The sequence below is a fragment of the Triticum aestivum genome, chromosome 5B (genome assembly GCF_018294505.1).
Source record: "Triticum aestivum cultivar Chinese Spring chromosome 5B, IWGSC CS RefSeq v2.1, whole genome shotgun sequence".
NCBI classification, from domain to species: domain Eukaryota; kingdom Viridiplantae; phylum Streptophyta; class Magnoliopsida; order Poales; family Poaceae; genus Triticum; species Triticum aestivum.
In genome coordinates, this window is record NC_057807.1 from 339,665,833 (window position 1) to 339,681,189 (window position 15,357).

The window sequence follows — 15,357 nt, forward strand, 5'->3', positions numbered from 1 at the left end:
TTGCTTGATTTTATTTAGAATGATGTTTTGAATCTATATTTTCAATAAAAATATCAAGGATAGCCTTTACCAGGCTTATTTTGCTAGCATACATGTTGCTGTTTGAAAACAGAAAGTTTACTGTTGTTGCAAAAATTCCCTAGAAAAGTCATAGAAGGATATAAGGTTGAATCTTTTTGCATATTGAGCTCCGATAAATCTTCTACAGCTTAGTATTTTTCTTATAATTTTTGGAGTCTGGGAAGTATGATGAATCTTGCATTCTTTACAGACTATACTGTTTTGGCAGATTGCTGTTATGTTTGCATTGTTTGCATATGTTTGCTTGTTTAATGATTATATTTGATGATAGGAGTATTAAATATGCAGAGAAACTTATTATGCAATGTTGAATAATAATTTTAGTGATTTGTTACAGTAGAAAATGATAAGGTTTTGCATTGTTTTATACTAACCTATCTCACGAGTTCTTGATGAGTTTGTTGTGGATGAAGCTTTTGATAAAAAGAAGAGAAACCATGATATGAGAGGAATTAAGGAGACATAAAAGCTCAAGTTTGGGGATGCCCAAGGCACACCAAGATAATATTTCAAGAAGTCTCAAGCATCTAACCTTGGGGATGCCCCGGTAGGCATCCCACCTTTCTTCTTCAACAACTATCGGTTAGTATCGGTTGAGCCTAAGTTGTTGCTTCTTCACATGAGTTGTGCTATCCTTGCAATGTCATTTTATTTTGTTTTGCTTGCTGTTTGAATACAATACCAAGATCTGATATTGTTTAATGAGAGAGAGTCTTCACATATTTACATAATTATTTAGCTACTCATTGATCTTCACTTATATCTTGTTGGAGTATTTTGTCATTTACTTGTGTGCTTCACTTATATCCTATGAGTAAATGGTTGAATGAGTTGAATGTCATAAATCTGAAATTATATATGTTTCATTTTCTTATCCCATGGGGAGTAATGACTTCACATCTAAGAAGTAGAGGTTGTAAATTTCTTGAAGGTTAGCAAGCATTCTATTGGTCATTTGAACAATTCATGAAAGAATATTGAAGGAAGAGATATTTCACATATAAATATACTATCTTAGACATCTTTTGTAATTGTGAGCACTCATTAAGTATGACATGCTAAAGAGTTGATGTTGGACAAGGAAGACAACGTAATGGTTTATGTTTTCTCACATCTCAGTTAAAGTATATTGTCATGGATCATTCAAACATGTTGAGCTTGCCTTCCCCCCTCATGCTAGCCAAAATTCCTTGCACCAAGTAGAGATACTACTTGCGCTTCCAAATATCCCTTAAACTAGTTTTGCCATGAGAGTCCACCATACATACCTATGGATTGAGTAAGATCCTTCAAGTAAGTTGTCATTGGTGCAAGCAATAAAAATTGCTTTCTAAATATGTATTGTCTATTAGTGTGAAGAAAATAAGCTTTATACGATCTTGTTATGGAAGTAATAAAAGCGACGGACTGGATAATAAAGGTCCATATACAAGTGGCAATATAAAGTGACGTTCTTTTGCATTAAGATTTTGTGCATCCAACCATGTAAGCGCATGGCAACCTCTGCTTCCCTCTGCGAAGGGCCTATCTTTTACTTTATGTCTTTTACTTTATCCAAGGGTCAAGGTGATCTTCACCTTTCCCTTTTTCATTTTATCCTTTGGCAAGCACCTCGTGTTGGAAAGATATTGATATATATATATATATATATATATATATATATATATATATATATATATATATATCCAATTGGATGTAAGTTAGCATGAACTATTATTGTTGACATCACCCAAAGGTGAATACGTTGGGAGGCAACACTATAAGACCCTATCTTTCTCAGTGACCGATTAAAACTTCATAACCATAAGTACTGTGTGAGTGTTAGCAATTGTAGAAGACTATATGATAGTTGAGTATGTGAAGTTTGCTAAATCAAAGCTCTGACATAGACCCTTCCTGAAAATAGGATGAATTGTAATTGTTTGATGACTGAGAATGAAGTCTGCTAGTTTATGGTTTATGCTTTAACATGTGAATAGCTTGTTACTTGATCTTGAGAAGTTTTATGAGACGAACTACTGTTATGACATATAATCATGCTAGAAAAGGTGATTGAAATTATCGTTGATCAAACTTGTGCACCTGCTAGCATTCACACTTCATAAATTCTTTCTTTTATCATTTACCTACTCGAGGACGAGCAGGAATTAAGCTTGGGGATGCTGATACGTCTCCAACGTATCTATAATTTATGAAGCATTCATGCTATTTTATTATCTGTTTTGAATGATTACGGGCTTTATTATACACTTCTATATTACTTTTGGGACTAACCTACTAACCGGAGGCCCAGCCCATATTCCCGTTTTATTGCCTGTTTCAGTATTTCGAAGAAAAGGAATATCAAACGGAGTCCAAATGGAATGAAACCTTTGGGAGCGTGATTTTTGGAAAGGATATGATCCGGGAGACTTGGTGTTCAAGCCAGGGAAGGTTCGAGGAAGCCAGGAGATAGGAGGGCGCGCCCACCCCCCTGGGCGCGTGCCCCTGTCTCCTGGGCCCCTCGAGGCTCCCTTGACCGACTTCTTTCGCCTATATAAGTCCACGTACCCTAAAAACATAGAATAAAAAGATAGATCGGGAGTTTCGCCGCCGCAAGCCTCTGTAGCCACCAAAAACCTCTCGGGAGCCCGTTCCGGCACCCTGCCGGAGGGGGGATTCCTCACCGGTGGCCATCTTCATCATCCCGGTGCTCTCCATGATGAGGAGAGAGTAGTTCACCCTCGGGGCTGAGGGTATGTACCAGTAGCGATGTGTTTGATCTCTCTTTGTCTCGTGTTCTCTCTATGGCACGATCTTCATGTATCGCGAGCTTTGCTATTATAGTTGGATTTTATGATGTTTCTCCCCCTCTACTCTCTTGTGATGAATTGGGTTTTCCTCTTGAAGTTATCTTATCGGATTGAGTCTTTAAGGATTTGAGGACACTTGATGTATGTATTGCCGTGCTTATCTGTGGTGACAATGGGATATTCACGTGATCCACTTGATGTATGTTTTGGTGATCAACTTGCGGGTTCCGTGACCTTGGGAATCTATGCATAGGGGTTGGCACACGTTTTCGTCTTGACTCTCCGGTAGAAACTTTGGGGCACTCTTTGAAGTACTTTATGTTGGTTGAATAGATGAATCTGAGATTGTGTGATGCATATCGTATAATCATGCCCACGGATACTTGAGGTGACAATGGAGTATCTAGGTGACATTTGGGTTTTGGTTGATTTGTGTCTTAAGGTGTTATTCTAGTACGAACTCTTGAATAGATTGATACGAAAGAATAACTTTGAGGTGGTTTCATACCCTACCATAATCTCTTCGTTTGTTCTCCGCTATTAGTGTCTTTGGAGTGACTCTTTGTTGCATGTTGAGGGATTGTTATATGATCTATCTATGTTATTATTGTTGAGAGAACTTGCACTAGTGAAAGTATGAACCTTAGGCCTTGTTTCCTACCATTGCAATACCGTTTACACTCACTTTTATCATTAGTTACCTTGCTGTTTTTATAATTTCAGATTACAAATACTCATATCTACCATCCATATTGCACTTGTATCACCATCTCTTCGGCAAACTAGTGCACCTATACAACTTGCCATTGTATTGGGTGTGTTGGGGACACAAGAGACTCTTTGTTATTTGGTTGCAGGGTTGCTTGAGAGAGACCATCTTCATCCTACGCCTCCCACAAATTGATAAACCTTAGGTCATCCATTTGAGGGAAATTTGCTACTGTCCTACAAACCTCTGCACTTGGAGGCCCAACAACGTCTACAAGAAGAAGGTTGCGTACTAGACATCAACCCTCGAAGAGTGGGTTGGCCAAAGAAGTTGTCCTATCCATCTAACCAAGAGGAGGTGAGTAGGAAAGTGGGAGAATAATACCAAAGTTACCTTTTCCGAAGATTGTGGGTGTATCAAGTATCGCTCAATGTAATGCTACAATAGTAGAATTGGTACCGGGTTTGTTTCTCACACCTACACAATTAAATCTTATGGAGGAGCTTGGTTAGGATGGTGTCACAAAATTTCAAGCAAATGTTAGTCAAGATATCGATAAGGTTGATAAGGTTCACAAAATTGCAAGTAAAGCAAATAGATCGAGCGCAAGAAAATCACTAGGAACACACACACAGAAGATAGATGGGATCCACACAACCAAGAGGTGAGGTCAAAATGTGTAACCCAGTACTACGTCTTGAGCTTGCGTTGGTTTTCCTTGAAGAGGAAAGGGTGATGCAGAAATAGTAGCGTAAGTATTTCCCTTAGTTTTTGAGAACCAAGGTATCAATCCAGTAGGAGGCTCCTCAAAAGTCCCACGCACCTACACAAAAAAACAAAGAACTCGCAACCAACACAATAAAGGGGTTGTCAATCCCTTCACGGCCACTTGCGAAAGTGAGATCTGATAGAGATAGTATGATAAGATAAATATATTTTTTGTATTTTATAATATACATGCAAAAATTAAAGATGCAAATAAAAGTAGATTGAAAGCTAATATGATAAAAGATAGACCCGGGGGCCATAGGTTTCACTAGTGGCTTCTCTCAAGATAGCATAAGTATTACGGTGGGTGAACAAATTACTGTCGAGCAATTGATAGAAAAGCGAATAATTATGAGATTATCTAGGCATGATCATGTATATAGGCATCACGTCCGTGGCAAGTAGACCAACTCGTGCCTACATCTACTACTATTACTCCACACATCGACCGCTATCCTGCATGCATCTAGAGTATTAAGTTCATAAGAACAGAGTAACGCATTAAGAAAGATGACATGATGTAGAGGGATAAACTCAAGCAATATGATATAAACCCCATCTTTTTGTCCTTGATGGCAACAATACAATACGTGCCTTGCAACCCTTTATGTCACTGGGTAAGGACACCGCAAGATTGAACCCAAAGCTAAGCACTTCTCCCATGGCAAGAAAGATCAATCTAGTAGGCCAAACCAAACTGATAATTCGAAGAGGCTTGCAAAGATAACTCAATCATACATAAAAGAATTCAGAGAAGATTCAAATATTTCTCATAGATAAACTTGATCATAAACCCACAATTCATCGGATCTCGACAAACACACCGCAAAAAGAGTTTACATCGAATAGATCTCCACAAGAGAGGGGGAGAACATTGTATTTAGATCCAAAAAGAGAGAAGAAGCCATCTAGCTAACAACTATGGACCCAAAGGTCTGTGGTAAACTACCCACAACTCATCGGAGGGGCTATGGTGTTGATGTAGAAGCCCTCCATGGTCGATTTCCCCTCCGGCGGAGTGCTAGCGAAGGATCCAAGATGGGATCTCGCAGATACAGAAGGTTACGGCGGTGGAAATTGTTTTTCGTTGGCTCACTGGATGTTTTCGGGGTACGTAGGTATATATAGGAAGAAGTATGTCGGTAGCCGCTCGTGGGGCCCAGCCAAGGGGCGCCAAGGAGGGGTGGGCGCGCCCTCCTATCTCCTGGCCGCCTCGATTGCTTCTTGACTTGCACTCCAAGTCCTCTGGATCACGTTCGTTCCAAAAATCACGCTCCCGAAGGTTTCATTCCGTTTGGACTCTGTTTGATATTCCTTTTCTTTGAAATACTGAAATAGACAAAAAAACAACAATACGGGCTGAGCCTCCGGTTAGCAGGTTAGTCCCAAAAATGATATAAATATGTAAAATAAAGCCCATAAACATCCAAAAAGGGGTAATATAATAGCATGGAATAATAAAAAATTATAGATACGTTGGAGACATATCAAACATCCCCAAGCTTAATTCCTGCTCGTCCTCGAGTAGGTAAATGACAAAAACAGAATTTTTGATGTGGAATGCTACCTAGCATAATTCTCAACGTAATTTTCTTTATTGTGGCATGAATGTTCAGATCCAAATGATTCAAAATAAAAGTTCATATTGACAAAAGAAATAGTAATACTTCAAGCATACTAATCAAAGCAATCATGTCTTCTCAAAATAACATGGCTAAAGAAAGTTCATCCCTACAAAATCATATAGTTAGGCTATGCTTCATTTTCGTCACACAAAGATGTTCCCAAATTCTACACCTCCGATGACAAGCCAAGCAATTGTTTCATACTTAAATAATCTCAAACTTTTTGAACCTTCACGCAATACATGAGTGTGAGCCATGGATATGGCAGTATGGGTGGAATAGAATATGATGATGTGGATTGTGTGGAGAAGACAAAAAAAGGAGAAAGTCTCGCATTGACGAGGATAATCAACGGGCTATGGAGATGCCCGTCAATTGATGTCAACATGAGGAGTATGGATTGCCATGCAACGGATGCACTAGAGCTATAAATGAATGCTCAACGAAAGAAAACTAGTGGGTGTGCATCCAACTTGCTTGCTCATGAAGACCTAGCGCATTTGAGGAAGCCCATTGTAGGAATATACAAGCCAAGTTCTATAATGAAAAATTCCCACTAGTATATGAAAGTGACAACCTATGAGACTCACTATATGAAAAACATGGTGCTACTTTGAAGCACAATATATGAGACTCACTACATGAAGAACATGGTGCTACTTTGAAGCACAAGTGTGGAAAAAGAGATAGTAACATTGCCCCTTTTTATTTATTTTCTCTTTTTTCTTTTTCTTTTTTTTCTTTTCTTTTTTTTCTTTGGCCTTTCTTTTTTTCTCTTTTTGGCCTTTTTTTTCTTTGGGACAATGCTCTAATAATGATGATCATCACACTTTCATTGAGTACAACACATGAATTAAACTCGAAACTAGAACAAGATATGACTCTATATGAATGCCTTCGGCGGTGTACCGGGATGGTGCAATGAATCAAGAGTAACATGTATGAAAAATTATGCATGGTGGCTTTGCCACAAATACGATGTCAACTACATGATCATGCAATGGCAATATTACAAAAGTAATGTATGTCATGATGATGATGAACGGAACGGTGGAAAGTTGCATGGCAATATATCTCAGAATGGCTATGGAAATGCCATAATAGGTAGGTATGGTGGCTGTCGGTGTCAAAACCGGCGGATCTCGGGTAGGGGGTCCCAAGAAGTGCGTCTTAGGATCAATGGTAACAAGAGGCAAGGGACACAATGATTACCCAGGTTCGGGCCCTCTCAATGGAGGTAAAACCCTACTCCTGCTTGATTAATATTGATGATATGAGTAGTACAAGAGTTGATCTACCACGAGATCAGAGAGGCTAAACCCTAGAAGCTAGCCTATGGAATGATTGTTTTTGTATATGTCTATCGACTAGCCTGGCCCCAGTTTATATAATGCACCAGAGGCCTAGGATAACAAGAGTCCTAGTCGAATACGCCGGTGGGGGAGGAGTCCTTGTCTTGATCGCCAAGTCTTGTGGATTCTTCCTTGTATGCGGCAGCTGTCCGGACTGGCCCATGAGTATATGGCCATGGGGGTCCTCGGCCCAATCCAACTGATCGGGAGACGACGCATTGAGTACCCCCTAGTCCAGGACACCGTTAGTAGCCCCCTGAACCGGTCTTCAAGTTAGGGACGCTCCTCGATTCTTCCGAACTGTTCTTCATCTTCGGTTGCGGGTCTTGAAAACTGGTTCAACAAATCTTCTCATCTTCTATCTTGAGGATCGCCGAAATGCATTCGACGAGTTTACACGTCGGGTATCCGAGGAGCCCCTTTAAGTTTTCGGCCTTTATCAATGCCTTGTTATTTTTATGCCACACTTCGGGTTTGAAGTTGTTCCCGGGCAGCAGCGTCCTCTTGTGTCCGAGCTCCAACGCCGGACTGTATCCAAGCTCCAACGCCGGACTATGTATCTGAGCTCCAACGCCGGACTGTATCCGAGGTGTCGTAAATCACCTTGGTTCAAAGAATTTTGAAGGAGTTTAACCGAGCTTAATGCCGGAAATGCCCTCTATTGAGCCAGCCACTAGTGCCCGAGCTTTATGCCGGACTACTTCCGAGGTGGTGCACCACCCCGAATATGGCCGATTTTTGTCAATATTTTTGATTGATGCAATTTATTCTCTGCCGAGATACATAGCCAGTAGCCCTCAAGGTGGGTATCGGTCTAAAACCCAAGATGCACATGAAGGATGACATAAGACCACTGATCCCCGTAGCCGCTGAGACTCAGGTTGATTTGCAAAATCGGTCTGAGGATCAAGTCCTAGCTCGGCAAAATACTTCGGGACACAACAAGCGGCATGCTCAGTCCTCAAGACTCAGGTTGGGTGCGGCCGACCAACCTGAGGATCAAAATCTCCTTGGAAACTGTATTGCACTTAAAATTTTCTGCATAGAACAGGCAATGCAGTAGCCCCCGAGACACTGGTCGGGTGGCAACACCAGATCAGGGGATCGATGTGCCCCTTTAATATTTGTAAATAATAAGCCCGAAGCCCAGTAGCCCCCGAGCCTTAATGCGGGCACGGGAGGCCGAATTAAGGATCGATATCCATAGTAAAATCACAAATTATGTGTAATGACTCTATGTATCCAAGTACTTTACGTCATTAATGCTCGGATCCGCATTGTACAAAACTTTGTTGACTGACCATCGGCTTCCACCCCCTCGGCCAATAGCCGAGGAGTGTTTGTCCTACTTTATAAAGCCTTTATGAGGGCAAAGATTTACAACAAACAAGGCAATCTGGCCATACGGTTTTATAAACAAAGGTACGCGGAGAGACATGTTATATTACTGTTTAACAGAAGAAATGTCTTCCAAAGAAAATAGTCCCGCTATCGGTTCCTTTCTTTCGGTTGTCATGCTAAGCATGATCATGAAACCTTAGCTCCAATGTAAGAGCAAAATATCGAGGATTTAGTTTGGGAGGCCAGTTAATAGCCCCCGGTAGTGTTCGGCGACAGTCGAGGTCAAGCCGTAAACACTTCGGCCATTGTTATGAATGGCACGTCGTTTAACACCGTCATCGGATCGCCGACCAGTTTACGCTTATTGTGATAGTCAGTTTTCGGCTTTCTCCACTGAGGTGCTTAACCATGTGAGCTGGAAGCACAATCGCAGTGGTTCTCCCTTTGCACCCCTAGCCGAACAAAGCGGAACATAGGAGGCAAGCGCAGGAGCCGGGCAACCCAACTATTGACCGAAGACACAATTCGAAACCGATGCATATATAGCAATATCCGAGAATGTTTTTGCCGAATCTCTAAAGGTGTCCGGCGTTGCACTGCGAGACTTGTGCTGAAAACACACAAATAGTTTAAAAGTGCCATGGGCTCGAAAAGCCAAAAAACTTATTCAAAAGGTTAATGTCCAAACTAAATCAAGTGTTCAGTGCCAATCCAAAAATTGGACTTTAGAAAAAAAGGTGCTTCTGCCGTGCTTTAACATGACACATCCTATCTCAAAACTTCAAGCGGGTCAGCCTACGGCTTCAACCTCCTATCCTGAAGGCGGAGTACTTCTTACTAGGCCAGTTTAGCAAACTAAAATCTAGCGGCTTTGAGAGAGAAACTAGGCTCCCCGGCTAGTGACCGCACACTTGTGTCGGAAAAAGGAGCGATAAATAATAAAAAAAACTTTGCAACGACTAAGAAGAAAAACACTTATCATAAAACGGCTCATATAAATTTAAGAGCCCCCAAGTGACTTGGGTAAAAGAATGATTGCATGTACCTAAGTACATATATCATATCTATGTTCAACCGAACTTTAAACGCGTCTTAACCGACCGTCGGCTTCTCCCTCTTCGGTCAAGGACCGAAAAGTGTTATGTACTCCATCTGTCGAGAATATCGACGGTGTTTCCAATAACCAGGCAATCAGGTAATAAGGTTGTATCAGACAAAGCGTGCTCAGGGAACTTATGCTATATTACTACGAAGAGTAAGAAGCATCTTCGAAGAAAATAGTACCCCCACCGATACCTTTCTTCGGCGCTCATTGTTATTATGAGACTTGTGCAATAGATTTTTTGTACTCATGAGTTTCGTTGTGTGCCGACCATGATTGAAAACAATAAGAGTGCTAGCTTTCGGCTTCACCTAGTCTGAGGTCCGGCTCGGGTGACCCGATCGTGACAATCGCAGAGGTGCTCCCTTTACTCCCTAGCCAAACAATCGGGAACGTAGGGGTAAGCACAGGAGCCAGGCAACCCAGCTTGCAAATCTCTTAAGTCAATATGGTGCATATTGTGGCGTAATACACGAACAAGGAACGAAGCCGTACAAGTATAACCATATGCAAGAGGAAAAAGCTTCATGAAGGAAGCCCCCAAGTAAACGGGGTATTTGAATTTGCGCGTCACAAACAAAGTTTGGACAAGGAAATTTTTACAAGCAACTTTTTATAATGCTTGGCCGAGCCGAACACAAGTTAAAAATTTAAAACTTTGAGCATGAAGACAACTTAGCTGGTTAATGTGTTCGGTATTGATGACGCGGTCCGAGCTTGATGCAGGACAAGGTTCCATCCCCGAGCCGGTCCCGAGGTGGCGGAGCAAAGAGCTCGGCACTCCGAAGTGGTGACATAGCACGGTCAATGCAGGACAACAGGGTGATGCTGAAATCCCTGGCATGGGGTAATGAAGTGTTGACGAAGCCCCCCGTCCAGCCGAGGTGACGCCGAAGGATATAGTCCGGCTGGATCATTTTCCTGTGCAAAAAATAGGGCAAACTGGAGATAATAGTAATAATAATAAAAATAAAAAAATCGTTGCATAACAAATAATTTATGCAAAGTGAGTAATAAAAGAAATATGGCCTGGCACCGAAGTCAATGTCGATGCAGGGCGGCGGCATGATGCGGTAAAGGCATGGCAAGGCCTGAATTCACAGGTCGGTTCGAGTTCCGGATGCGGCGTTCGCTGGACTATGTACGGAAACTGACCAAACCACCATGCGACTGTCATTAATGCGGCCACCATTTAATAGACTTGGCATATTTGTTGTAGCAATCCGAAGAAAGGTGATTCCCAAAATTGGGACTCGATCCGCACACCTATCGCCTGATGGGCGATAACGCAACGGCATGGCGATGCTGGCAAAGGTTGGCTCGCTGAGGCAAAGCCCTCGGTCCAGCTAACGTGATGGAGCTGGTCGGCCAGTGACGCCGAAGTCTCCGGAGTAGGTTGATGAAGAGATGATGAAGCCCTCGGTCCGGCGATGCAGGTCGTGACGTGGTCGATGCCGGCTTGATGAAGTGACCGTGTGGCGATGCAGGTGTGCCCGCTCCGTGTAATCCGTGGGGCGGCGATGTTGGTGACGATTTATCCTTCGCGATGCTGAACTATTGTTCGGCTGGCCGAGATGATGATCCGAAGAAATTGAGCTTGGCTCAACAAAGCGACGACGTGTCTAACGCAGGTCGGCCGCCATGGAGTGATGTTGTCGGGCTGGTTTGACACCGGCGCGACGGTGAAGTTCGCATTGCAAGGATACTTTTAATACTACTGGGATGTGTTTGAGAATAAAACACAACACCCCATGGGAGAACTTCCTTCAAAAAGGATGTCCGAGATCCCGTTCATAAAGAAGATGAATTCGGGTTGGATTTGTTCTCGCGCAGAAAACAGATCCAAAAAGGGATGCACTAATCGGAAGTTTCCCGGAGTTTGGACGGTCGGATCGAGTTGAATTTTTGGCAGATGGTAGATATGGAAATTCCGCAGCAAATCAAAGGTTGGATCCTCCAAAAGATATTCGAGCTAGATGCCGGATACCACGCCCTAAACTCGTTCGGATTCTTGTCCAGATTCAAGAGGGCTCCGGTATATTGGAGATTGCCGGAGATTCCTCCATCGGAACTCGACGAAATTTTTGCAGGGTTGTTGTAGACTTAATTCCGCATAATTCCACTGAAGTAATCGTTTAAGCGACACTCGAGGAGGCGGTGGCGGTGGATACAAGTTTGTTGTCCAAAAAAACAGCACGGTCGCCTGAGGGCAATGTTGACGTTGAGCCCCCGAGCTCCATGGATGACTCCTCCATGATCTTGATAGAGATCGGAGTTGGTGTTGATGAAGGCCCTCATCCGAACATGACGATCGGAGGTAGGGCGCAGTCCTCGGTCAAGCCTAGGTGACCAGTCGAACTGGTGACGAAGAAGCCGGCATCGCAGTTGACCTGCAGTCGAGCCATTGATCCTTTCGCCGATCACACAGCGGAACTCTCAATGAAAGCACCAATGTCGGTGTCAAAACCGGCGGATCTCGGGTAGGGGGTCCCAAGCAGTGCGTCTTAGGATCAATGGTAACAGGAGGCAAGGGACACAATGTTTACCCAGGTCCGGGCCCTCTAGATGGGGGTAAACCCTACTCCTGCTTGATTAATATTGATGATATGGGTAGTACAAGAGTTGATCTACCACAAGATCAGAGAGGCTAAACCCTAGAAGCTAGCCTATGGAATGATTGTTGTTGTATATGTCTATCGACTAGCCTGGCTCCAGTTTATATAATGCACCAGAGGCCTAGGATAACAAGAGTCCTAGCCGAATACGCCGGTGGGGGAGGAGTCCTTGTCTTGATCGCCAAGTCTTGTGGATTCTTCCTTGTATGCGGTAGCTGTTCGGACTGGCCCATGAGTATATGGCCATGGGGGACCTCGGCCCAATCCAACTGATCGGGAGACGATGCATTGAGTACCCCCTAGTCCAGGACACTGTCAGTGGCTGTTTTGAGGAAGATATAAGGAGGTTTATGTGTGATAGAGCATATCATATCACGGGGTTTGGATGCACCGGCGAAGTTTGCACCAACTCTCAAGGTGAGAAAGGGCAATGCACGGTACCGAAGAGGCTAGCAACGGTGGAAAGGTAAAAGTGTGTATAATCCATGGACTCAACATTAGTCATAAGAACTCATATAATTATTGCAAAATTTTAGAAGTCATAAAAATCAAGCACTATGCACATGCTCCTAGAGGGATAGATTGGTAGGAAAAGACCATCGCTCGTCCCCGACCGCCACTCATAAGGATGCACAAGCCAGGTACACTTCATGTTTCAAATTTGTTACACAACTTTAACCATACGTGCATGCTACAGGACTTGCTAACTTCAACACAAGAATTATTTAAATTCATAATCACCCAAATAGCATGACTTTAATATCACTACCTCCATATCTCAAAACAATTATCAAGTATCAAATTGATCATAGCATCCAATTCACTTCATATGATAGTTTTTATTATACCCAACTTGGATGCCTACCATTCTAGGACCAATTTATAACCATAGCAAATACCATGCTGTTCAAAAAGACTCTCAAAATAATATAAGTGAAGCATGAGAGACTAGTAATTTCTACAAAATTAAGCCACCACCATGCTATAAAAGATATAAGTGAAGCACTAGAGCAAAAACTATCAAGCTCAAAAGATATAAGTGAAGCACATAGAGTATTCTAATAAATTCAATCAAGTAGGCTTCTCCCAGAAGGTGTGTACAACAAGGATGATTGTGGTAAACTAAAAAGCAAGCAAAGACTAATATAATACACGACGCTCCAAGCAAGACACATATCATGTGGCGAATAAAAATATAGCTCCAAGTAAAGTTACCAATGAACAAAGACGAAAGAGGGGATGCCTTCCCGAGGCATCCCCAATGTCACATCCCTAGTCCTGGTATGCAGTAGGCTAGCCCTTCATGTGTGCATCATGTTTAATTTTCCAAATGAACTTGAAATGGGGGATGTTCAAACCCTAGCATCAAAGGAATTCACTAGGTTCACCTAAAATATTTTTAGTAAGTCCAAATGGCTTTCAAAAATGTTCATCATCTCTGGAAAATGCTGGAAACAGTAACCAGAGGTGTTGCACATTTTTCCATGAAATATTTGGGCTCTGAATTAAATCATATGATATTTTCATTTGGGCATTTAAATACTATAAAATATTTGAAATGATCAAATAATCATAAACTAAAATGTTTAGTGTTGGATATATTCTAAACAGTAGCCATTATTAGTTTCATGATTTTTGAAAGTGTCTAAGTATTTTTAATAAAGCCCTAAAACTACAGAATAATAGAAAGCAGAAACAATAAATAAAAGAGAGGGAAACTTACCTGCGGCCCGCTACTGTAGCCTGTTGGCAGCCCAGCTGGCTGCCCAGCCCACCAGCGACCCCTTGTCATCTTCCTCCTCTGCCAGGAGGACAAACAGGTGCCTGGCGAGCGCCGACGCTGCCCCGGCCACCTCCTACTTCCTCGGCCACCTCCTGCTTCCCCGGCCCCTCCTAGCAACGCCACGACGACGCCCCGTGTCCCCTCGCTCTTTTCCCTCACCCGCTGCATCCTCTCCCCTCCCCTGGCTCTCTCCCTTGAGCTCATCCGAGCGCAGCCATCGCCGCCGACCAGCGCTCGCGCGGCCGCAGCCATCCCCAAGCCTCTCCGACACGCCCTCGAGCTCCGCCGGTCCTCCCTCGGCCTCCTCATCGTCTCACGCGACCAGAAGAGCCCCGGCGCGCCGTCCCCGCCCCGTTCTTCCTCCTTCGGCCATGGAGATCGCCGGTGATTTTCCACCGTTACCGAGCCTTCCCCGAGCACGCCGAGGCCACCTATGCACTCGCGGTGAGCCCCTCTTCCTCTTCCCTCTTCTCTCAAGCTCGCGCTCGTCCCCTAGCTTCATTTTCCACCGCGCCCGAGAGCTTCTCGCCGCCGGCCATGGCGTGGCCGTGGCCACAGCCACCGCAGCTCGTTCCCGAGCCCACCGTCATGCTCACCACGATCTCAGGAGCCCGTAGCCACCAGAAGCTCCTCCTCCCGTGCACCGTATCGTCGAACCCAACCCCGTCCGAACTCCGGCCGCCGCCTAGCTCGCTGCCGCCGTCGACTCAGGCCGTCCCAGCTGCTGCCGCCACCACCACTAGATGCGCGCGAGCCCCAGCTACGCATAGGACCAAACCACGGTCGATTTGGTCGACCATGGGCAAAATCCGAGCACCTCCGCCATCTCGGGCGTCGCCGGCGACGAGCCGTGGACCAAGTCCGGCAAGGTTGACTCGTTTGACCTGGGGTTTGACCCCCCCAGGGTCACTGACGCGTGGGCCATGCCCCTATTTAGTTTAGGTGTGGGTTTAATTAGCACTAATTAACATAGTTAATTAGTTGACTCACTAACAAGTGGGCCCAGGCTCTAATTAACCTAGGTTAGTGCTAACCTAATGCTAACTAACTCTGTTAGTTAGTCGTTACACTGACGTGTGGGTCCCAGACGTCAGGTTTAACCTGGGCTGGCGCCTTTGACCTGCTGATGTCACCCTGACGCATTAATTCAATTATTGGAATTATTCTTATTCAGGGAATTCCATAAAAT